The following is a 26,945-nucleotide window of genomic DNA, read 5'->3' on the forward strand; positions in this document are numbered from 1 at the left end:
ACAGCCTCTTCAATGAGTGGTGCAGGGAAAACTGGACAGCTACATGTAAAAGAATGAAATTAGAACACTCCCTAACACTATCCACAAAAATATACTCAAAATGGATTAAAGACCTAAATGTAAGGCCAGACACTATAAATCTCTTAGAGGAAAACATAGGCAGAACACTCTTTGACATAAATTGCAGCAAGATCTTTTTTGACCCACCTCCTAGAGTAATGAAAATAAAAACAAAAATAAACAAATGGGACCTAATGAAACTTAAAAGCTTTTGCACAGCAAAGGAAACCATAAACAAGATGAAAAGACAACCCTCAGAATGGGAGAAAATATTTGCAAATGAAGCAACCAACATGGGATTAATCTCCAAAATACACAAAGAGCTCATGCAGCTCAGTATTAAAAAATCACTGCTTGGGCTTCCCTGGTGGCGCAGTGGTTGAGAATCTGCCTGCCAATGCAGGGAACATGGGTTCAATCCCTAGTCTGGGAAGATCCCACATGCCACGGAGCAACTAGGCCTGTGAGCCACAACTACTGAGCCTGTGCGTCGGGAGCCTGTGCTCCACAACAAGAGAGGACAGAATAGTGAGAGGCCCATGCACTGCGATGAAGAGTGGCCCCTGCTTGCCGCAACTAGAGAAAGCCCTCGCACAGAAATGAAGACCCCACACAGCCAAAAATAAAAATAAATAAATAATTAATTAATTAAAAAAAAAAATCACTGCTTGATTTTTAACCCCTAGTACATATCATTCTGGTAGATCTCCCTTCCTTTGTCTCCTTTTGTGCTCATTGTATCACGATGACTGACCTATGAGTTTCGTTTCATCTTACATTTCTTCTGGAGCAGGGCACACTCTCCCATACCCTTGTTCTAAAGGGAAAGTTGTAAAATAGAAAAGATTTATTATTTTTGTTCCTTTAAAAGGTCACATGCATCACTTGAAAGATTCTCTGTTAGGCTCAGACTCTGCCTTCAGGAAGTTGAGTCTTTTGAAGGAGAAGGATGAGTAAATACAAAAGTGCAAGTAGATGTTATAACCACCATGAAAGGAGTGAGCTCTGCATCCCCCGGGGGACCCAGGAGGGTCAGGAAGAAGGCTGAGGAGGAGATGCCTATTCTGAGATGTGAAGGACAGGAGGAGAGAGCTGGGTCTTTTGTCCAAGTATAAGCAGTAAGTCATAACTCGGTCTTTCCTTCTTAACCAGTCCTCCCCCAGGGCTGTCCCTGATCTAGCAACTGTGCTCTACCGACTGAAATGGACAGTTAAATGATTATCTCTAAACCGGAAAGTCAAGGCCATGTGCTAGAGAATACAGTACTTTGCATTCCAGTGGTGGTTTTCTTTAAAAGGTGGAGCAGTCACTATGCCCCGCTGGTACCCCTCACCCTTATCCCTAAGTGCACAGGACTCCCAATAGCCACCGCTTCTTTATTCAGAGACTTTCTCTTGTGTCTGCAGCCCATTTTGCTACACACTCCAGGCAAGAATTCCTGACCCCCAGGAGCAGTCCCCCTTCAGTAGCTGATAGGAGTTGGGGTATAAACACTCCAGCAACCTTGCCCCTTCCGGGGATGGCTCTGAGGTGTGTGTTTCCCCAGAAGCCATCCTGGTTGCCAGCAATGATAGCTGCCTTCCCGTACCTGTCTCGCTTTCCCGTCATCCAGTGATGCTTTCTTCACCTCCCTTCCAAATAAACCGCAGATAAACCTCAAATCCTTGCCCCAGCATCTGCTTCTGAGGGAACCTAAATGAAGACTCATGAACAAAGCACATTTGCAAACAAACAAAACATCACTTTCAATATTGTTCCTACACTCCCTTTACTGTCCATGGGACCCTCTCTTCTCCGTTTGCACGTGTGGCTCTAAATGTCTGATCATGCGTGCTTACTCCTCCACCTCTCTCTGTATCGTAAGGGCTTTGAGAATGTACATTAAGTCCCTCATCTTTCTCTCTCCAGGACTCAATACATGCTTGCTAAATGGATTTCCTGTGGGCTCTTCCATCCTCCTCCAGGGAGAATGCATCAGCTCAGGATATTTTACAAAACTCCCGAGTCTGGTGCACAGTGTCCTGGAAGAGAAGCAACACTGGTAATTTTTCACGGTTAAATTTAACCCCTGCCCATGAGGAAAGCACATGCATTATGGTGCTTCAACTTCTTGGTCTCTAAAGTGAGGATTAAATAACACTTGCCATGATTTATTGTCGGGAAAGTGCTTTGAAACTTTAGTGAGAGTCTACAGATTAAAATAGTAGCCACTGTTCCATCATTTAAATAATCTCACTGGCAAAGACCATGCATTAATCACCATAGCTGAGTATTTTTATGTTCACTGAACATCTTTCATCTGAGAACATCACCATGGTTTATAAACATTAACTGAACATCGTCCTCATGACAACACCCAGACTTGTCCTTTACATGAATTGATAAACCGAGACCTAAGATAGTTAAACAGCTTGTTCCAAAACACCCAGAATCCAGGGCAAGAAACAGGTTACCGCTAGGTGAGTTAGCAATCAAGAGAGAGCCCTGTGTACATATTTGGTTGGATGAGACAAATAGATCAGATAGGCAGACCCATAAGGAAAGTAGCACTGTCTTCTTTCTCTGCTCCTCACAGAAGCAATCTGGGATTATTGATGGGGTCTCAAGAAAAACCTCCACAAATAACAGGTTTCATGAATTATGAAAACTTTACAGAATATTTGAGTTGCTTTGTGCTGAGCAGCTACTCTCTGTGCATTCCAAAGAGGCCCATTCAAGTGGCTCTATATGTTTTATGTGCCTGAGAGTAAAAATAACTGTACCTTCCAGCCAGATGAAGAGGGAAGGCTGTTGTACCTTGATGCAAGACAGATGGGCAAGGCATACATTAAAACAGCTTCCATTACAATAAGATATGATCCCTCTGTCTCAACATCTGTTCTGCAAACAGAGCAGGGAGCTTTCATCAAGGCTGGCAATTGCTGACCAGGAATTGCCAGTTCCTCCTGGTTGTGCCCTGGGACTGGTGGGCGAATTCCCACTTTGGCCAGTGGGTCACCAGCTGAGAGATGTGAGGGACTCCCTGGCTCACAGACACCATGTTGTCTCTCCCCGGCTGGTCCCCAGTGAGCACCAAAGTCGATAACACCAGGATGTGAAGCACAAAGCACTAGGAGTGCTAGGAACTGGCAGATTTGCAGCCTGGTTGTACTTGCTGTGTGGTTTTGGGAAAATCACTTTACCTTTCAGGTTTTTCAGGTCCTCAGCTATATGATGAGGCATTTAAAATGGAACTGTAATTTTCCATCTGTCCCATGAAACCCCTGCATTTTAGGAGATTTTTCAGGAGCCACTGAAAAAGTCCCCAAAGGCACAGCACCACCAAAAGAACAAAAAAAAGTCTTCTTGCTCCCCCTCAGAAAGTTTGAAAACCCCCAGTTCTGATATCTGCTGTTCCTAATTTTGAAAACATAAAGGAAGTCATCTGATCTGATATCCTATGGTTCCTTTATATCATAGTAGAATGGAATTGAATCATGTCAGGGCAGAGAGACCTGCCAGCAAAACTGGTCAGTCAGTGGAGGAGCACCCAGGAAGCTTCATCGAGTCAACCCTCCACGGCCACCAGTCCCCAGTTACCAGGAAGGGCTCAACAGAGCTTTCCCAGCAAAGGGTGCTGCTTCCTCCTCTGTCAACTTCATCGTAAGGGCTCTCTCGTTCCATAGTCCCCACACCTCCTGTTCAGAAAGTCACTGTAACCATCACAAGCCAGTCTTTCAATAGTCTGCTTTGTGGGATGTGCTGGCAGAAAAGCCATAGACCTAGAAACATGGTGTTTTGTGTTTCTTTTTCATGCCTGTTCTCTAAATGAGGAAGAAAAGTAACACTCTATAGTGTCTGAAAACACGTATTAATTATGGTGGTAGACAACTTGGGGGTAATCCTGGCTACTATACTTCCTAATAGCTTTTTGGCCTTGGGCAAGTTACATAACTTCCCTATGTTTTAGTCTACACATCTATAAAACAACAAGGGGGCTTCCCTGGTGGCACAGTGGTTGAGAGTCCACCTGCCAATGCAGGGGACATGGGTTCATGCCCCAGTCTGGGAAGATCCCATATGCCGCGGAGCGGCTGGGCCCGTGAGCCATGGCCGCTGAGCCTGCGCGTCCGGAGCCTGTGCTCTGTGGCGGGAGAGGCCACAGCAATGAGAGGCCTGCGTATCGCAAAAAAAACAAAAACAAAAACAAAAAACAAAAAACAAGGATAATAGTAACAACAATAATAACAGTAACACCTACCTACCATTCAGGATTGTTATGACAATTAAATGAATTAATATGTATTAATGCATGTAAAGTACTGCCATTTAGTAAGCATTCCAGAAGTGTCTGCTAATTTAAAAAATACAAATGCACATATACATACATATGTCTGTGTTATATATCTATATCTATATCGCTCGATCTATTGATAGACAAATATAAAAGGGTACCTACTACTTTGTCCAGATACTAGGCCAGGCATTTTATCAACATTGCTCATGTCTGTGTATTTATTATATACCTACTAACAATCATCTCACCCTTATGGATGAGGATAAAGAGCTGAAATTTCTCACTGTTCCTCAAAAAGTTAAACAGAATTACCATAAGATCCAGCAATTCTACTCTTAGGTATATAATCCAAAAGAATTGAAAGCATGAACTTGAATAGATTTCTGTACACCAGCATCCATAGAAGCACTATCTATTCACATATTCACAACAGCCAAAAGGTGGGGAAAAACCCAAGTGTCCATCAACAGTTGACTGGATAAACAAAATGTGGTGGAATCAGTTATAAAAAGTAATAAATAACTTTTTTTATATGCTACAACATAGATGGGACTTGAAAACATTGCAGATGTATTCAATGTCACAGAATTGTACACTTACAAATGGTTAAAATGATAAATATTGTATTATGTATATTTTACCACAGTAAAAAACAGTTAAAAAAAAAAGAACTGAAATTTCTCCCCAAGCAAGAAGTAGGTATAAAACTGGGGTTTTGTTTCCTAGTCCCAACATCTCACCACAGATCCTTCTACACTGAGAGACATACATCTTAAACACCTCATCTGGCAAAGGTACCTGGCAGCCATATCTTAGAATGAAGAACCAACACAACCATTTTTACTCTTCTTTCTAGCTAAAGCACACATTTCCTGTGGTTGGAACAAATGCCAGACCACAAGGATCTAAGAGAGATTTTGCTGCTCACTTTCAACTTTGCGACAGGATGCCCTGGGAGGGCCACCTGGGTACAGGTAACAGTGCCTGCAGTGGTGTCTGGAGTCGCTCCTACTAGGTCATGAAAGCCAACTGTGACATTTTCAGGAATTTTATGAGGCAGTTGTTAAACACAGCCACTACTAAAAATTAAATTCTATAAACTCACAAAAATTTTTTCTTCTAAACAAAGGTCATACATACTCATCACTCCCTACTTACTGTGCTACGTGTCCCTATTATCTATGCTGTGGAGCTTACGTACATCTATTGCATCTGGATGATGGGCGTACTACATTAATGATGTGCACTGTGTGTCCCTTCCCAGATCCCCTTTCAGTGGTGTCACATTGGAAGCTCATTACCAGCCATGGTGGGGGTATTTACACCACAGAAACTGGCAAATGCTACAAATCAGGATTTGACTTCTTGTTTTGTTGGTTAGGTAGAGTTAATAATGGGAAAATATTAATAATACAGATTAAACTTAAAATTGTGTTGTATCTACCACAAAATACCTATTAATTTTTGTAACTTTACAATGTAGAGACGAGGAAGACACCACCCTAACAAAGGGATCAAGGTTAACATCACCAGCAATAAGATATATGTATATTATGTACCCCTTGATGTCCTCAGTCTGACCCAACCTACTTTTCCAGGCATAAGAGCCACCATTTGCATCCTCAACCCCTTTGCCATGGCTAGTCCGCTGGCTCACTGTTGCCTGGACCCACTTTTTACTTTCCTGCCTTTTATGCCTGGCCATCACTCCACTCCTGCCTGGAATAACTTCTCCCTTCATCTCTGCTCAGATGAATCCTGCCCCTTTAGCAGGTACAATGTCCATTCTTTCTTTCTCTTACATGGAACTCTCCGTGAAGGTCTCTGCGATCTTCCCTCTTGCAACTCCTATATTACTTCCTGTATTATTATTTCCTACAGTGCCATTCATTTGGAGATTACATGATATTTTGGATTGTTGGATTGTGTGGATTGTTGGATTGTATTTGTTCATGTGAAATCCTCCAACATGACTTTAAGCCCCTAATAGCAGAGACTAACTGCTTCATATGCTTCTATAAATCATTCCAGAAACTTAGTATGTATTCAGTAAATATTTGTTGGCTGATTTTAAAAACAAATGACAGACACCACCACTAAAGTTCTAGATTTTGTTGCTTTCTTCAATGTTAAACTTTAATCTTTAAGCAAATTACTTGTCTCTAGGAACTTTTTACTTCTGAGTCTTTCAGATAGAAGGATCAACATCATTATGCCATATTTGTATAGAACCTGTCATCCATTGGTTTCAGTACTGAAAACCACTGTTAACTTTCTAACAGTGACAGCAATAAGAAGACAGAGCTCAGCCTTAGGTTATCCTAAAGCCCACTCAACCTCATTTTGTAAATCTTTTGTCACACTGGCCAGCTCTTAGTAGAGCCAGTAGGCCAGTAATAAATGTTGTAAACATTTAGCCCTTTGAAGTCACTGAAGAATGTTCCCCTAGAACAGCTTAGAAAGTGGTACATCCTACAAACACTGACTGTGTTGCCTCTTCCATGTTTGCCAATGGTTGGGTTGCACACCTTTTGCAGCTCTCTTGATTTTTCCTCGGTGTAACCCAGTGATGAAGAGAGTGCCATTCAGAGGAATCACAATGACACATGACCAAAGGCAAGACCCACTTAGGTTTTCGTTGTGCTTCAAGAAGAGTGTGAAGTTGTTCTGGGAAAGGGCAGGTTGGTGGTATGGGGAACTGCTCTGCTTAAGAACCTTTGGCAATTACTTAACAGTGTTTACAGGATTTATTTCTCAAGGTAGTTTGATTTACAGAAAAGTTGCCTTAAAAAGAAAAAAAAAGCTGGCTAAAACAGGTTCCACATTTCATCTGTATGAGTTGTCCTGAATGGCATAAATTATTTTTCCTGAGGCTATTAGCTCAGAGTCTGAGTAAGACACTGGTATTTTATGGGAGCCGAATGCAGGGAGCTCATGCCTGCCTCTGTCTGCGTGCTGCCTGACCTGCTACTCAGTGTCACCAAATGCTGATGATCTTCAACCCATTCACCAAATTGGAAACTTTGAAGTAATCATCTTCAGGTATTTGTACCCAGTTTGTCATACCTGCTAAGCCATCTTTAAAAAAAAGAGCATCCTCTTGAACTCTATCAGTAAAATGTCATGGTCTCAAAATGAGGACATTGCAAGGTCCTCGGGCCCAGGTTTCCTGCTCTTTGCTAGGATGCCATTCATCTCCTCTACACCACGTGCAGAGAGCGTCTCTGGGTCCTGGCTGAGGCCACACCTTGTGTCACTGTACACTGGTCAACTCCCTTCATTTTCAGTGTTCATTGCAGATGTCTTTCTTCAGTGCTGATCCCTTTATCTCTGTCAGTTGCATCGAGACCAATAGGAGGAGAACATTATGAGGACCAGCAGATTGCCGCTCCCGGGAGGGCGGGGAGAGAGCTAAATTTGCAGCCTTGGGTTGACTGCTGCTGTGCTGAGGTGAGGCAAATCTGCCAGCTCCTTGCACAACCAAAGAGGCAAGTCAGTGGATGGTGAGGGCACACAGAGACCTCACCCCATTCCTATCTGCCTGCACAGACTTGTTCACACAGTTCAAACGGCTGCAGATCCGTTCATTCCGAAGGCTACTAACTGTTTCTTTTCCCCCCGAACCACTTGCTTAAACCAACTTCCTCCACATAAGCAGCCATTACACATTCAATATCACTGCTAAAGAAAGGGAAGATTCTACCCACGGCAGTGTGTGATTTAGTCACCAGCACTTCAAGGTCGGTCACAACAGTGCCAGACGATTGGACAATGAGTTGTTTCTTGTGGTGGTTGGATTTTTATTGGAAAAGTACCTAGAGCCTGGCTACAGGGAATTCCTTCCCTGGAGGGCCATCTGAGATGCTTGCTTTTTAAAACCTTCTTTCTACTTTTTCTATTTTGGATACCTGTCAGGTCTATGTAAATATCACCATCTTTCTCTCTCTCTCTCCTCTGCCCAGGCAGCAGTCACTTTATTTAGTTTTTCCTTCTATAACATTTTACTTAAAGGGGTTGTCAGTATCACAGTACTTCCCCGGAAACAGGGGATTAAAAGTTCTCAGCCTTCCAGAACGGGTGAATACTTGCTTTGTCATGAGAAAAATCAATATCTGCCACCACAGGAAGCCGGGCAGGGAGCAGCTGGACAAAGATCTGCCCTTCAGCTGAGTAGCAGGGTCACGTGTGTGACCCAAAAGGTTATAGTTTCCTGCTTGTTTTACAAAAAATCGATGAGCCGGGCAGAGGAACAAGAGCCCAGATAAGACAAGAAGCGTGTGCCAGGTACTCTCCGGTGGAGAACCCGGCCCTGGGAGCAGCCGTGCTGCCGGATGCAGTCCCGCTGACCCAGGGTGAGCCTCACAAGGAAGTGAAGATCCTACTTCCGGGAAGAGAAGAGCAGTGGACGGTCCATCCACAGGGAAACCCAGACTTTCCCCACCATATGTGAACTGCACCATTTAGATATTCTGGACAGTTCTCTCTTCCAAGGCTCAGGTTGCTGCAAGGACATTTTGAGCCTGCTCAGTCATCTTTTGGTTGAGGCAGGGAAACTCAGTACCTCTGCACTTACATGACCTGAAAAGGTCTAGTATCTCCCCACCTTTCTAACCCCACTTAAAAAATTGAGATATAATTTATATACATAAAATTCATCCAGTAGAGTGGTTTTTTAGTATATTTTCAGATAGGTGTGACCATTACCACAGTCAATTTTAGAACATTTTCATCACCTCAGGAAGAAAAATAATAATACCTGTGTAATCTGGGTTATACAGATGTGTGAATCTGTCATTGAACTGTATGCTTAAGATCCATGCATTTACCTGTATGTATCTCAATTTTAAAAAGGGGGAAAAAAAAGATGAAAACCAAAGTTGTAGACTTAGCACTCCTGTTCTTGAATACACCCTCATTTTATTCTAAACAGCCTTTCTTTTTTAAGGTTTCCCATATTTAATCGAATATTTTTTAAGAATATAAAGAATATGTATTGTGTGAGTGTGAGTTTTAAGAGTTCTTCATATATTTTAGAGAACAGACCTTTATCAAGTACATCATTTGCAAATATTTTCTCCCAATCTGTGGTTTGTCTTCTCATTTTCTAGACACTGCCTTTTGCAAAGCAGAAGTTTTTAATTTTAATGAAGTTCAGCTTATCAATTATTTCTTTCATGGAGTATATCTTTGTTGTTATATCTAAAAAGTCATTGCTGTACGTAGGAATTTCTCCTATGTTATTTTCCAGGAGTTTTATAGCTTTGCATTTACATTTAGGTCTATGATCCTTATTTTTTTTTTTTTAAGATGTTGGGAGTAGGAGTTTATTAATTAATTTATTTATTTTTGCTGTGTTGGGTCTTCGTTTCTGTGCGAGGGCTTTCTCTAGTTGTGGCAAGCGGGGGCCAGTCTTCATCGCGGTGCGCGGGCCTCTCACTATCGCGGCCTCTCTTGTTGCGGAGCACAGGCTCCAGACGCGCAGGCTCAGTAGTTGTGGCTCATGGGCCTAGTTGCTCCATGGCATGTGGGATCTTCCCAGACCAGGGCTCGAACCCGCGTCCCCTACATTAGCAGGCAGATTCTCAACCTCTGCGCCACCAGAGAAGCCCTATGATCCATTTTGAGTTAATTTTTGTTAAGGGTGTAAAATCTGTGTCTAGATTCTTTTTTTTTTTTTTTAGTGTAGACTGTGCCTATTTTTAAATTAGATTGTTGGTATTTTTTATTGTTGAGTTCTAAGAGCATATTTAGATATAAGTCCCTCATCTGATACATGATTTGAGAATATTTTCTCCCATTCTGTGAGTTGCCTTTTTACTTTCCTTTGTACTTTGGAACACAAAAGTTTGTAATTTTGATGAAGTCCAATTTATCTGTTTTTTCTTTTGTCACTTGTGAATTTGGTGTCATATCTGAGAAACCATTGCCTAATCTAAGGTTAAAAAGGTTTACTCCCATGTTTTCTTCTCATAGTTTTACAGTTTTAGCTCTTTGTTTAGGTTGATGATATGTTTTGAATTAATTTTTGTATATGGTGTGAGGTAGAGGTCCAACTTCATTCTTTTTCATATGGATATCCAGTTGCTATGGCACAATTTATTGAAAAGACTATCCTTTCATATTAATTGTCTTGGTACCCTTGTCAAAAATCAATTAACCATAAAGGTAAAAGGATTTATTTCTGGATTCCCAACTCTGTTTCATTGATCTATATGTCTGTCTTCATATCAGTACCACACTGTCTTGATTACTGTAGCTTTGTAGTAAGTTTTGAAATTCCAAAGTATGTGTCTCTCAACTTGTTTTCCTTTTCCATTATTTTGGTTATTCTGAGTTCCTTGATTTTCCATATGAATCTTAGGATCAGCTTGTCAATTTCTGCAAACAAATCATCTAGGATATTGGTAGGGATTGTGTTGAATCTGTGGATCAGTTTGGAGAATATTTCCATCTTGATATTAAATCTTTCAATTCATGAACGTGGGATGCCTTTCCATTTACTTGGGTTTTCTTTAATTTTTCAACGTTTCCTAGTTTTCAATGTACAAGTCTTACACTTCTTTTGTTAAATTTAATCTTAAGTATCTTATTCTTTCTGATGTTATTGTAAATGAAATTTTCTTAATTTCATTTTCAGATTGTTCATTGCTAGTGTGTAGAAATTCAATTGAATTTTATGCATTGATCTTATATCCTGAAACCTGGCTGAACTCACCTATTAGTTCTAATAGGTCTCTGTTTTGGTAGATCTAGCTCCATTTTGCATTACTCTCCCCCTTATCCTCTGAATTCTACCCTCTCTGATCTTCTTTCAGTTTCTCGAACATGCCAATCTCCCTCATATCACAGGGCCTTAGCACATGCTGTTTCCTCTGCCTAGATCTCACCCTTCTCCTGCATGCTTCCACATGGTTGACTGATCCTTCAGCTCTGTCTCCTTGAGCTACACCCATCTCAGTCCATATCTGGCCCTTTTATGTAAGTTGTCATAACACTGTATTTTTCCTTGACCAACAGAGCTTATGTTCTCATTTGTGTTACACATTAACCAATGTCATTCTTCTCCAACAGACTATAAGCCCCTGTCTGATTTTTCTCAGTATTATAATTCTCATCACTATGCCTGGCATATAGTGGATATTAACAACTAAACTACTTGTTGAATGAAAAAAATGAATGAGTGGTTAGCATTGGAGAAATATGGCCATCGTTAAGAACTTTGAGCAGGGTGAAGCGGGGGTGGAGGAACAAATTGAAGGTAGGGCACATACCATCTGTATAACCAATCTGGCCTCCTTTTGGGGAGTTAAGTTCTGGAATGGAATTTCATTGTCTTTGGAGAGCAGAAGCATTTGAGTATGTAGCTGGTAACATGGATTTTTTTTTTTTTTTTTTCCTGTTTAACCTCCTTACATGGTGGTGGGAAACTCAGAAAGGGAGACCCAGCCATCTGAGTCATTTGTAGATGAATAACCACAGTCTGACTTCTTATTTGCTTTTTACCTTTCCTGAGGTACAGCTGACTTGTAGGGGGAAGGAGGGGAAAAGGGTTTAAAAGATTCATCTATTTTTCTTGCCAAGTTAATTCAGTCTAACAAAATAGGGAAATCCCCAACCAGCTGTTCCAGTGACTAGCAAGAAAAATATTTCCTTGGAACACTGCAACAGAAAACACACTTTGTGTGCTGGCGTCCTGAGACAGTGCTCTGGAGCCTTCCAATCACTGCCCACTCTGAGTGTTTCAAGATATCACTGACAATAGTTAGAACATGGTTTTGTTCCTTAGTTGGAATTCTCTTCAAAGTCTGGGTTCAACTGTGGTGCTTTAAGTGGAAGTATTAAGGTTAAGGGTAATAGAGAATAGAGAGAAGAGTAGCTAAGTGTCTGAAAAATGAAGCAAAGATGAGGAGGGCTTGCAGCTCTGTCAGTGTGGGATACCCTTCCTGTCCTATTCTTGAAATCCATGTTCCAGTTGTCAGGTGACATGGGAGGAAAATATTTGCATGTAGTGAAAGAAGGTTGGGAAGTAGAGATTTTTCATTTTAGGCTGTATTTTGGATGATCCTTACACATCTGAAATTGGGTTTTGTTCTAGGGGTTTTGAGATCTTTTAGCTACAGTGAAACATTACCTCATGAAGCTGCAAGACCATCATGGTAGGGAACACTCTGCTTTGTGTTTTTATCTATGTCATCTGGCACAATGCCTGGCTCAGAGTGTAGGGCTCAGTGAAAATTAGACCATCTTAAATAAGACAATGCAAGCCAAATCAGTTTTGCAAATTAGATAGATTTTACAGTCCAATGAACTAAGCTCCTTTCCTATGTTTTTTATTTCATCCTGATGCTCATACCTCCATTCTGTCTCCTATACCACAGGGTGCAAATATTTAGAATATTTAATTTTAGTTGTTTAGAATAGGTAATTAATTAATTATGGATAAATTCCATAGGTAAATAAATCAAATCATTGTTTTACTGTCAATAAAATAATATTTAAAGGAAAATAATTCAAAAGTGAAAAATACATCTTACTAGCTGTGGTTTTTAAAAGCCTTATCAAAGGAAATTTTAAAATACTAGGCATTTACTTTGAAACAAGAATGAAAGAGGTAGTTTGTAAAAGCACAACATTCAAATGCGTTTATATACTTTCTTAGACTGATATGTTAAGATAAATAGCATGTAGAAGCTACCCTCTCTTATCTTCCTTCCTATTTCAGATTACGTCTTTAATAAAAAGAGCTAGGTCACAATTTAGAATCCTTTCTTCTGAACTTTTCCCGTCTCTGTCGCTAATGTAGATGCAAGTGTCTCAGACCAGAGGTTTTTGAATGTTCATGGGCAAGTTTCCAGTTGCTACCCAACAAAATTCCCTGGGACAAAAATGGTGGCAGACTTCCAAATCAGGATAACTTTACTTGAGTTTAACCGTTTGCAAATTGTTACATCTCTAAATGGATCAAGACCTACTGAACTTGGATTTTCTTCCTTAAATATCCTCCACTCTCAAAGCTTTACCTATCATTTATATGCTGTTTTGAGTCCATAAGTATTCACTGAACACCGATTAAGGTACTGTTATAGATTCAAGGGAAAGAATAGTATTCACTGTTTTTTTGTTTGTTTGTTTGTTTGTTTTTAGGGCACAAAGCTCCTGTTCTCATGGAGCTTATATGCTAGTAGAGCTTATTATAACCCTCATCTGTTTAAGAGCTTGGGATCTAGAGACTGCATTTGATTTTTTTTTTCTTTAACATTTGCTGGTTATATGAACTTGAATAGTTACTTAATCATTCTAGGACTCATTTTCTTCATAGTAGAATGGAATAAAAATAGTACAAGTCTCCTAGGGTTGCTCTGAGGATTAAATCAGGATACGGGTTGGGAGGTGGAAGGCAGAGGGAAGTGGAGAGAGAAGACTTCCAATGGTTTTTCAAGGATCTTGGCTCTGTATGGATTTGAGCAGAGATCAAGGAAGGTCCCTTATTAAGATGCAGAAGCCTCTGCATGGTTTTAGGCTGTGAGGAAGGAAACAGTAGAAAGAAGTATTGAAACATGAGAGAGAGGAAAAGGATATCAGGGGCATAGGAGAGATGAGCCTTGATCATGTAACAGGACTGTGATTCCAGATGTCATGGGACATTTTGAGTGTGGAGACTGTCCACATGCTTATGTAACCAGGCCCTGGAGAAATATCATTTAAAGTTGTTAACTGTTTTCCATCTTAAGAAGTAAGAACTTTGGAAGAGTAGTGTGTGATGTCTCAGGCATTTTCCATGCTAAATTATGTAGTATGAGGCTTCTTATCATGGAGATAATTAAATAACTGGAGAAACAGTATATCAGTGTTTCTGAAAGTATGTTCCCAAGGCCACCTGCACCAGATTGCCTGGGTATGTATGAAAACTACATACACCTAGGCCCCATACTGGGTGCCCCAAAATATAATATCTGGAAGTGGACTTGGAAAACATCATTTTTTATTCTGGTAAAATACACATAACATAAACTTTACCATTGTTACCATTTAAATGTGTAAATTCAGTAACATTTAGTACATTCACTATGTCACGCAGCCAGCATCACTATCTATTTCTAAAACATTTTTATCACCCCAAAAGGAAACCCCACACCCACTAAGCACATTCCCCCAGTTTCTGACAACAACCACTGATCTGCATTCTGTTTTTATGGATTTGACTGTTCTAGATATTTCCTATAAATGGAATCATACAATATGTGACCTTTTGTGTCTGGCTTCTTTCACTTAGCATGCTTTCAAGTTTCACCCATGTTGTAGAATGTATCAGTGCTTCATTCCTTTTCATGGCTGAATAATGCTCCTTTGTATGATATACCACATTTTTTTTTTATCCAGTCATTAGTTAATAGACATTTGGGTGTTTCCTCCTTTATTGTGAGCAGCGTCTCTATGAACATTTGTGTACAAGTTTTTGTTTGAACACTTTTTACAATTCTTTTGGTATACCCCTAGAAATGGAATTACTGGGTCATGTGGTAACTCTGTGTTAACTTATTAATGAACTGCCAAATTATTGCACGCAGTGGTCGCACCATTTTACATTCCTATTGGCAACATATGCATGTTCTAATTGCTCCACATCCTCAGCCCTTGTTATCATTGTTGTTTTTCTTATAGCCATGCTACAGGGTGTGAGGTGATATTTCCCTGTAGTTTTGACTTGCATTTCCCTAATGACTAATGATGTTGAGCATCTTTTCATGTATTTGCTGGCCATTCGTATATCTTCTTTGGAGAAAAGTCTATTCAGGTCCTATGCTCATTTTTTAAATTGTGTTGTTTGCCTTTTTGTTGTTGAGTTGTAGAAGTTATTTATATTTTCTTTATTTTTTTTTTTTATTTTTTATTTTTGCGGTACGCAGGCCTCTCACTGTTGTGGCCTCTCCCGTTGCGGAGCACAGGCTCCAGACGTGCAGGCTCAGTGGCCATGGTTCATGGGCCTAGCCACTCCGTGGCATGTGAGATCTTCCCGGACCAGGACACGAACCTGTGTCCCCTGCATCGGCAGGCGGAGTCTCAACCACTGCGCCACCAGGGAAGCCCTATTTATATTTTCTACGTGTTAGACCCTTGTCCAAAATATGATTTGCAAATTGTTTCTCCCATGCTGTGAGTGGTCTTTTTACTCTCTTGATTGTATCCTTTAATGAACAAAAGTTTTTAATTTTAATGAAATCCAGTTTATCTACTTCTTTCTTTTTTTGCTTGTGGGAAAGCACCCAAGTTGATTATGATTTTTTGATTATGGTTGTACACTAAAGCAATACAATCTTGTACTGAGAGAATTACCAGATAGTATTACTATCTGTTGAGGATAGTCTATTCCTAATAGTTTTTTTTAGATGTATAAAAGTAGCAAATAAATTATACACATTTTATTACCCTGTGCTTTTTTCAACTAAAAGATAAATATCTTTTATATAGTATTGTTTCACCTCTAATTGTGATTATAAATAACTTTCATGCATTATTTAGAAGGGTTAGAGACAAAAACACAACAAACAACTAAGTACTATCTAGTCATTATTACTTACCTATCCAAGTTCCATTGTTCTAAACATTTACTTTGATATAATCTGTTTGTATTTCACATCCATTTCATTAACCAAAAATTTCTTGAGCATCTATCATATGCCAGACAATGTGCCAAGTCCTGAAGATAGAAAGATAAAAAGATACATTCTCTGTCCCTCTGGATCTTAGAGTCTTGCAGGAGATAAAAACATGAGAGCAGAAAAAGATCATACCACATAGGAAGTTTGTATAAGAGAATGAAGACCAAAGTGTGGTGGAGTTACAAAAGAAAGAATGACTAACTGTATCCTTGAGGCAACGGGGTCTCAAGGGTCTTCTGAGCAAGGAGATTCCATGCATAAATTTAATTTTTAGAAATATAATTCTGGCAGCAACGTGAGAATAGGGACTAGAATGGACAAAAGTCGGTCAGTAAGGTCAGTAAAAGTGGGTATTTTGGCAATGAATCCTTCCCATATCCTTTTATTCAGCCCTTAGAAACGTTCTACAGTGTTTGAAATATTGGTATAAGGTGGGTTTTCTTAAACTGTTATTATGGAAAGCTTCAAACATAAAAACTCTTTCACTAGTTAACAGACTCCATGTGCCCATCAGCAGAGATTCAACTTTTATCAACATATGGCCAATCTCATTTTATCTATGCCCTCCACTCACATCTCCCTTCCCAGATATTTTGAGGCAAATTCCAGACACCATATTATTTCATCTATAAATATTTTATTATGTAATTCCAACAGATAAGAACTGTTTTAAAAATATAATCTCAATGTGATTATCCTACCTAAATAAAGTTAACAATAATTTCTTAATGGTATGAGGTCTTTAAAACTCAACAATTGACCTAAATATTCACATATAAAATTCTATCTTGGGCTTCCCTGGTGGTGCAGTGGTTGAGAGTCCGCCTGCCGATGCAGGGGCGCGGGTTCGTGCCCCGGTCCGGGAGGATCCCACGTGCCGTGGAGCGGCTGGGCCCGTGGGCCATGGCCGCTGGGCTTGTGCATCCGGGGCCTGTGCTCTACAGCGGGAGAGGCCACAGCGGTGAGAGGGCCGCGTACTGCAAAAAAAAAAAAAATAATTAATTAATTAAAAAATTCTATCTTATTTCCTATAGAGAAATAATACCTTTATTAAGGGATGGAGGTATGATCAAGATTCCTAAAAACTAATGCCAGCTAAAAATTGGCGCTTGCCATCTGCCGCTACGAGGATTAAGTCACAAGCTGCTATGACCGCTGACCTTCAACACACCCTGAAAGGAGTTCAGGGTGGAGACCAGGAATGCGGCACTCTGTGCTCTGGAAAAAACTGGCAGAACAGACCTTCAGATAGTTAGATGTTTTCAGGAGACAATTTTGTGGGCCCAATTCTTGTATCTCCTCATATCTAGAAAAGCACTAAAATCCTTCACGGTGACAACTACTCCTTGTAACCTTCACGAGACTAGCAGCAACCTTCTGCAAAAATATGTGCTTGATTGCCTGTATTCCCCTTCACCAAAATCACATATATACTGACCTTCCCTCCTGCCTCTTTGGAGCAGTTTCTCAGAGCTATCTGAAATGCTGTCTCCCGGGCTATAGCCCTCATTTTGCCCCAAATAAAACTTAACTCACAACTCTCACATTGTGCATTTTTTCAGTCGACACTAAAATGATGCTTCTTAAAATATACACAAAATATATAGCTCCTAGAGCCACATTTAGTTATTAGTTCTTCTATTATGTGTATTTAGTAGGGAAGTTTCTACTTTGTTATAAATTTACAGTTTGAAAATAAGGTGTATAAATTGAGCTGTGGAGAAATTATCTTTGAGTTTTTTTTTTTTACTCAGTACTGATTCCTCACATTTGTACAGTGTCTTGAATTTTCCAAAGTGCTTTCATGCCTGTTATCTAGTGAACCCTAATAGCTCTGCTGTGCTAAGATGTCAATTATCTAATATTTATAATTGTTATCAATTTTACTTTGTTGTGGTTTTCAGACTTAGATTGAAATAATAAACAATATATGCAAAATCCTTTACTTGTGAGTCAAGAAAGACTCTGTAGTCAGGCCTGCATGGGTGATGAAAGGGAAGTACTGTGGGTTATATCTTATCAGTTATAATTTACTTAATTTTCTATAGTATGGGAATATTTGGTACTGATGTACACACATAGACATACACATACACACACACACACAATTACAATGATTTTAAATCCATGGTTTTAACTCAGTATTTTTCATGGGCTCAAAACCCACTCATAAATTTCCTGGAAACCTCTTGGAAAGGCTTGTAGTAAGATTAAGAAACATGGCAACACTTGAATTAGGATAGGGTTTAGAGCTGAAACATGCTGATAAATCATCCTTAATTGGTGCTCCATTCTTTTTTAATCATTTCTTCAATTTTCGTTAACATTCCCAGACATACTAGACATAGAAAAATTATCTTCAAAACATTCTGTAGCAGAAGAGCTTGGTGACTGTTACTCATAGTGGTTAATACAAATGCCATATTTAATATAAAGTCTTTCCTTTTATCCATAAAATACAGATAACTTAAATGCTCTTTAAATGGTCCCACTAAATATAATTTATCTAAATGCAAAGGATATTTGAAATACTTTCCCATATGCTTTTCTCAAATAGACAGTGAAAACCTGCCCCATGATGAGAAAGGGATGTAGAGATTGAGTGTGGGCTCTGGAGTAGCACAAACCAGGGTTTACAAACTGCTGGGTTTTGGTAAGTTGCATAGTCTCTGGGATTCTGGTTCCTCCAGTGTTGTATTGGAGTCTATTAGACTAGCTCCCAAGGCCTAATTGTTAAGTATGAAAGAATTTTTTAAGCCAATGTTTAAACCATTGGCTGCTTGAAATCAGCCTTGGTGAGAGTATTTATACCACAGAAATTGGCAAACTCTGTAAACCAGGTTTCCCTCCCTAAATTAGGTTCCTGGACCCAATTCTATTATGTATGTGTTTGTGGGGGGAGGTGGTTTCCCTCATACCAATAAGCAATGCTTTGGACACCAGTTGGGTGTCCTACAATTCAACTTGATTCTGATACTATTTACCAGAGGTAGCCTCAGATTCCACAGGTTAAGGGTTTAGTCCAACAAGACTGCCTTCCTCCCCTCCCCGCCCCACCTACTTCTGACCGACTGACTTAGGGGTTCCCAAGACCCCTTCCTCAGTTTTGATTAATTTGCTAGAGTGGTTCACAGAACCCAGAGAAACACTGTACTTACTGGATTACTGGTTTATTACAAAAGGATATAACTCGGGAACAACAGGATAGAATTGATGCACAGGGCAGGGTATGTGGGAAGGGGCGTGGAGCTTCCCTGCCCTCTTGGAGTGGGCCATTCTCCCCAAATCCCTGTGTGTTCACCAACTTGGAAGCTCTTTGAACCCAGTCCTTTTAGGTGTTTGTGGAGGCTTCATTATATAGCCATGGTTGATTAACTCATTGTCACTGTTGTGATTGACTCAACTTCTGGGCTCTCCCCCATCCCCAGAGGTCAGGGGGATGGGACTGAAAGTTCCGACTCAGTAATCAAGTGGCTGGTTCCTCTGCTGACCAGTCCTCATCCTTAAGTGATCTAGGAGCATTCCAAAAGTCACCTCATTAACATAACAAAAGACACCTTTATCACTCTCCGCACTTTAGAAATTCCAAGGGTTTTAGGAGCTCTGTGCTTGAAACAAGGACAAAGACCAAATATATATTTCATATCATAAATCAAAATATCACACTCCCCCTCCCCCAGCATTGGTTTGTCAGCACACCACTGCCTCCTAAGTAGGTTTAAGGATAAAATGAGTTAATGTCAGGCACTTTGCATTGTGTTCCCCATACAGAAAGCATTCAAGAAAGGCTAGCTATTATTATTATTTTTATCATCATCATCATCATCATTCTATTAAAAACAAATGCAACCAACTCTCAGTTGTTTACTTATCAAATCGATAAATCATCTATGTTCTTTTTCTCTTGCCCCAATTTGACAGTTTTACTAACAGCACACCAGGGGCTATGCTGAGACACATTAAAAAAAAAAAAATCAGTGAAAACCTAATCAACTCACTGAAGTGCTTATTAGCATCTTAATCCTGACAAAATATTTGATGAGAGAGAAAAAGAAAAGGATGAAAGTTGTGAAAAGGTGAAAACAGGGGAATATATCTAAATTCAAAATGTTTGCCCACCCCCTTCTGTCTTCCTTGAGACAGCTCATTGAAATTTCATTATAAGTAGCAAGTGACAAAATAATGAACAATTCTTAACACTTGGTAGAAAAATCTGACAATTCTGGATATCTGTAACAAACTATGGAATTCCTGGTCCAAAGCATCTTAAGCCAAAAAGTGAATTATTTGTTCCAGAAGTAAGAATCTGGGGATGGGTCTGTTTTCAAACACAGCTTACTGCAGGGCTCTTACCAGCTCATGATGCTGAATTTCTCTGCCTTCTACTGTGTTAGCCCCATTCGCAGTCTCCATGGGGCATCCCCCGCAGGTCCAAACTGCACCTTTAAAGTGGAAAGATCTTTCCAAAATCATGCCCACCGGGAAAAAGAATACCACTTTTCTTATAGTTCCTGCAAAACTCCTGACATTCACTCTGATTGAACTGTCACATGCCTGATCCAGTTTGAGAGCCCTAACAGACAGTACATAATAGGATGGAGATAATTCACCCTCCAAAAAATTGCAGTGGTATTACACTAGAAAGATGAGATGGAGGCAACAAAAAAATGCTAGGCAAGAAAAAACCAATTGTCCACTATAAATCATCTTCACTATAATTGAACAGATATTGACAATAACTCATGTCTACATGTAGAGCCTGAGTACATTTCTTAACAATAACCTTCTCAGGCTGGGTTTCAGCCTTGAGTACTTCTGATGCCATTAAAGACTTTAGTTGTAAAGAAGCATAAATAGAGATAGTATCTCCATAGGGAACTGATTTTGAAAAACCCAGATGAAAGAGTGTTCAAAAGCAAATGCTAGCAAAAATTTTTATAACACCACCTGTCAGGCAGATTTCAAATTGACAGTTCAGATAATAGGTGAATCTTCCTAGTATGCTCTTGGTGCCTTCCTTGTTAACTAAGGACTAGAGCCCCTCTGTTCTTAGAGGTCTGGGAAACAGTAACATGGCGAAAATTGAGAGATGTAAAAACTTCGGGTGTTCTGTAATGGAAACAAACCTGTTGGCTTGTAGAATTCCCACAGAGTGTTGGCTGTCAATTAGTTTTAGAATTTCATTCCAGGAAAGTAAGTTGTAACTCTAATGTTATGGAGAAGTTTAAATATTTACACCAGAAAAAAAAAGAGAGAGAGAGAGAGAGAGAGAGAGAGAAAAGCACAAAACTCTCTACCCTCACAGAGTATCCATAGTTACATAGAGTTGTAACTCCAGGGACTTACATAGTTCTAGTATTTAAGGTAATATATGGGGCTCTGCATCATGGTCTCTCCTGGGAAGCTGATGCTTCTGTTTCTCTTGGCTGAAAGTTTGTTCAGCCTGCACCCGGTGGCATCCTGATTCCTAAACCCTTTCTTGAAACCACAGTCAATAATGCATGAGTCACAGAGGTTAAAATGCAGCCTTTTCTGGTTTATGTCATATGCACATTCTGTAATAGTCTTGAAGTGACATTCCATGAGTCATATCCCAGCCTGATGTGCCCTAACAAAATGCATCTTCTGGCAATGGACGTTGAGAACCCCCACAGCGCTTATTAGTATGGAGTGATTTAAGTAAACCATTTTTCTAACCTCTGAGAACTTTCTTTCGTATGGTGTCGTGCTCAAATGCGATTTGTTTTTAATCACTGTGGTGCTCACCTTTATCCTCACCATTAAATTAGAAAAAAATTTTAATTGAAGTATAGTTGATTTATAATGGTTAGTTTCAGGTATATAGCAAAGTGATTCAGTTTTATACATATACATATACATATATATATATATGTATATGTATATTCTTTTTCAGATTCTTTTCCCTTGTAGGTTATTACAAAATATTGAGTATAGTTCCCTGTGTCCCCTGTGCTATACAGTAGGTCCTTGTTGGTTATCTATTTTATATATATATATATAAATCCCAAACTCCTAAGTGATCCCTCTCCCCCTTTCCCCTTTGGTAACCATAAGTTTGTTTCCTGTTTCTGGGGGTCTATTCCTTTTTTGTATATAAGTTCATTTTTATCATTTTTTTAGATCCACATATAGGTGATATCGATATGATATTTGTCTTTCTTTGTCTGGCTTACTTCACTTAGTGTGATAATCTCTAGGTCCATCCATGTTGCTGCAGATGGCATTATTTCATTCCTTTTTATGGCTGAGTATATTCCATATATATATATACACACACACAGATACGTATACATGTATGCATTCACCATTAAATATGATGTAATCATCTTGTGACAGTGCCAAGGAAACACCAAACATAAGAAGAGTTTATTTTACCAAAAAGAGGCACATCTGTAAGCATTTTGGAGTGTGGGCATATTTCCCAAAGATTTTGAGTTTAGATTGCACTCTGTGTGGCCCTGAAAAAATATATCTTGGGTCTTTTGTAATTGAACTAGAAACTGTGTACCAATCCAGCTTTGTAAACGTATCATATAGTATTCATTTTGATATACACAGAATGTTAATGAGGTGTTGCTGTGAAATCATCTTTTACTAAAAAATAAAATGTGTGCCCAACATCAAATGGTGAAGATCATTACCAATTTCTTTTCTCCTAGGAAAGAATGACACCCAAAGATTTCTGGATCTTAGAAAGAAAGGAATTCTCATTATTTGCAAAAGTAGCATTAAGGCAGTGCAACTGTGGCACCAACGGACAAGTGCCACTTAAAAACATGGGAAAATTAAAAAGTGGCATTGCCAGAAAATAAATGGGAGTCTTCATGATTGCTAAGCCCTATAAGTAATGTAAACATATCTGGCATCTGTCCCCATTTTTTCCTGGGACCTTTTAAATGGAAGATCCCTAATTCATTCTTAACCCCCCATAAGCTGTTAGGTACCCTGTGGCTTGTAGCCATCAGAATTAATTGCAGGTGCCTCTGTGGGTCTGCGCTACAAGGCAAACGTGATCGTGATGGATTCCTAATACAACCTGCAGGCTTAGTGTAATTAGCTCTGGATCCCCTCCCCCTTGTTCTGAAGTGCTTCTAATGCTCAGTGGATTTCTGAAGCCACAGTTTGCCTTTCTTGAGAGAAAATTGAAGAAGCTCTATGAAATAGAAAAAAAATCAACTGAACTCTTAATTTTTGGAAGGGAAATTGTGTGGGAAAAATAGGGGTTATATAATAAGTTAAAGCTTAAACCATTTCTGTAAACACGGTTCCCTGAAGCAGGATAAGAAAAGTGAATTTGGTGGTGGGGTATTTACCCCTGAATTTATGAAGATTGACTCTTTCTGCTGTTCAAAAGTCCAGACTTCAATGTCATCTCCATGTACTATAAAACCTTGGCTTTCAAAGTGTGGTCCAAAGACTGGCAACATCAGCATTACCTGGGAGGTAATTAGAAATGGGGAATCTCACTGCCCAGCTCTGAATCAGAATCTGCAGTTTAACAAGAACCCCAGGTGACTTGTATTGACATTAATATCTGAGAACCACTGATGTATTTATGCTTGTGATATTTAATCATTTAAAGAGCTTATCACTGTGTGTAGGAGGTGCTTATATTCCAGGTATGGTTGCCAAGTAAACCCAGATGAAAGTGGGTGCTCTGAAGCCAGGGGCCATGCCCCCGTGGTCTTTGGATTCCCAGCACATAGTTCAGTGTATGACATATTGAGGTGGATGGTTGGTTGAATGGATGGGCTAGTGGATGGATGGAAGGATGGATGAATGGATAGAGAATGGATGAACGGATGGATAGATGGAAAGATAGATGGATGAAAACCATAATACCCATCCTCAGTCTTGAGTATAAAATCAAGTCAAAGCAGAATTTGGCTTTTGTTATTACTTAATAACGGCTTGCTTAATATTATGATCATAGTATAGTATAACATGTCCGGCCAAAAAAGTCTTCTTTTAGGGACTAGACAGTTCTAGGCCTCTGTTAACCTAGGGAGCCAGGTTTGGAAGGGTGTCTTTCAGAAAAGAAGAACATCGTCTCTTCCCTGAACTCATCTGACACTCTGCATCTGTGCCCTCTTTTGCTACGTTCCTTTTCACTGGCTATGCCCTATCTCCACAGCTAGAGTATAAACCTTTTAGAGACAAGGACCATGCCTTCAACATTGACCCCCTGCACCCAGCACATGTCTGCTGACCTGAACCTGGTGCTGCTAATGAGGGGAGCCATATGATAACACGAAGGCATTCACTCAAAGAGGAACAATCTGTGTCTGCCCTTTCTTGTCCTAAAATTCACCTGTTCACTGGTACCACTTCCTTTGGAAGTAGGAATAATGTTCTGTTAAATTGGTTCATTTTTTTTCTTGCAAAACGTTGTTGGAAATTAGAGCCAGCAAAATGATAGAAATAGTGAGTGGCTCCTGCTACCCTGACATAGGAGGAAAATGGCATTTGTGCCTGTGTGTCGATGCTGCCCTCAGGACAGTGTCTGAGCAGCATTGCTAGTGCTGGCCTCAGCAAAGAGCAGCTGAGGAGGGGGCAATCCCATGACTTCAGCTCAGATGGATTCCTGAGACAGTGCTTCATGATGAGGAGGTGCAGCAGGGCAGTAGAGTGAATGGAAAAAGCACTGGTCATGAAATCAGAAAACCTGGGTTTGAATTTCAACTCTCCCACTTACTACTGGTATGACCTTGGGCAGTTTTCATAACGTTTATGAAAGCGCACGGTAAAATGGCCTGGCAGGCAGGCTGTGTTCACCAAATGCTAGTTCCCTCCACTGCTCTGAGCCTCAGTTTCCTCACTGTGATGCATATAGCAATCTTTAGTACTTAGCACATTGAACGTGCATAATGGATGCTTTGAATTCCCTCCCAGTTGGCTGGTTTCACCCACACTATCTGGCACCCCTGTGCTGGACCTCCTTGGAGTCACGTGTTCTATTGGATGACTTCCATTTGTCCCTCACTGAAATGGTCTGAAATCATGGTCTATCTATCAAGCAGACTTTCTTTCAACACCTACAGTAGTTCCTGCCCACCCTTGACCACTGCTACATCCCTGGTGTACCCTGGCAACTGTATCTAGATCCAGAACTTGCCTTCTCCCAAGTAGGAAACTTGTCCCATTTGCCACTGCTAACTGACCTGTAGACAAATATCAGCACCAGAAGGCTTTATTCTTGGGATACTTCTTCTCCAAACTTCAATACTTTTGTCACTCTTGAAACACATATAATTTTTATAAATAATTTTCTTTAAAAATAACTCAAAGCTGTATTTAAGTTCATTATAGAAGAAAAATTTTTTCACCACAATGAGGAGTGGTCCCCGCTTGCCACAACTGGAGAAAGCCCTCGCACAGAAACGAAGACCCAACACAGCCAAAAATATAAATAAATAAATAAATAAGATTCCTATTAAATAAATAAAAAAAAAAGAGTTGGGGGGCTTCCCTAGTGGCGCAGTGGTTAAGAATCCGCCTGCCTATGCAGGGGACACAGGTTCGAGCCCTGGTCTGGGAAGATCCCACACGCCGAGGAGCAACTAAGCCCGTGCGCCACAACTACTGAGCCTGTGCTCTAGAGCCCGCGAGCCACAACTACTGAGCCCATGTGCCACAACTACTGAAGCCCGCGCGCCTAGAGCCCGTGCTCAACAAGAGAAGCCACCGCAATGAGAAGCCCGCGCACGGCAACGAAGAGTAGCCCCCTCTTGCTGCATCTAAAGAAAGCCTGCGCACAGCAACCAGGACCCAACGCAGCCAAAAATAAATAAATAGATTTATATATTAAAAATAAGAAGAGCTGGGCACTTTTCTGCATGTATATTATAATTCAATAAAATGTTTATTTAAAAAAGAAAAAAAAAAAAAAGAAGAAAAATTTTTTAAAATACAGATCATCAAAAGGAAGCAAAAGACCAATCGTAATTCTGTAACACACAGAGAATCATTACTGGCACCTTGGTGATACTGAATAAACTTTGAAATATTTATATAACTGAACATATACTGTAATATACAAATAAACCTATATAAATAAATTCATGTAATATAAAATATATTAACATATATCATGTAAATATATGTTAATGTACTTTGAATATATATGTATATACTTGCTCCATTTGCCACTAACTGTTCTATAAAAACTATCAGAAACCACACACACACACACACACACACACACACACTCACACACACATATATGATCTTTTTAAATTATTATTTACTTAAAAATTTTTTTAATTTTATAAAATTTTTAAAGGTTGCTTTTAATTTACAGTTATTACAAAATATTGGCTGTATTTCCCATGTTGTACAGTAATACATCCTTGAGCCTATGTTAAACCCAGTAGTTTGTACCTCCCACTCCCCGACCTCTGTATTTACCCTTCCTGCCTCTCCCTACTGGTAACCACTAGTTTGTTCTCTATATCTGTGAGTCTGCTTCATGTCATATTCACTAGTTTGTTGTATTTTTCAGATTCCAGATATAAGTGATATCATACAGTATTTCTTTCTCTGTATAAGTGATATCATACAGTATTTCTGTCTGACTTATTTCACTTAGCATAGTGCCTTCCAAGTCCATCCATAGTGCTGCAAATGGCAAAATTTCATTCATTTTTGTGGCTGAGTAGTATTCCATTGTATATGTGGACACCACATCTTCTTTATCCATTCATCTGTTGATGGACACTTAGGTTGCTTCCATATCTTGGCAATAGTAAATAATGCTACTATGAACATTGGGGTACATGTATCTTTTCCAGTTAGTGTTTTTGTTTTTTTCAGATATATACCCAGGAATGGAATTGCTGGGTCATATGGTAGTTCTATTTTTAGTTTTTTGAGGAACCTCCATACTGTTTTCCACAGTGGCTGCACAGATTTACGCTTCCACCAACAGT

This window comes from Hyperoodon ampullatus, assembly GCF_949752795.1.
Source record: "Hyperoodon ampullatus genome assembly, chromosome: 3".
NCBI lineage: Eukaryota > Metazoa > Chordata > Mammalia > Artiodactyla > Ziphiidae > Hyperoodon > Hyperoodon ampullatus.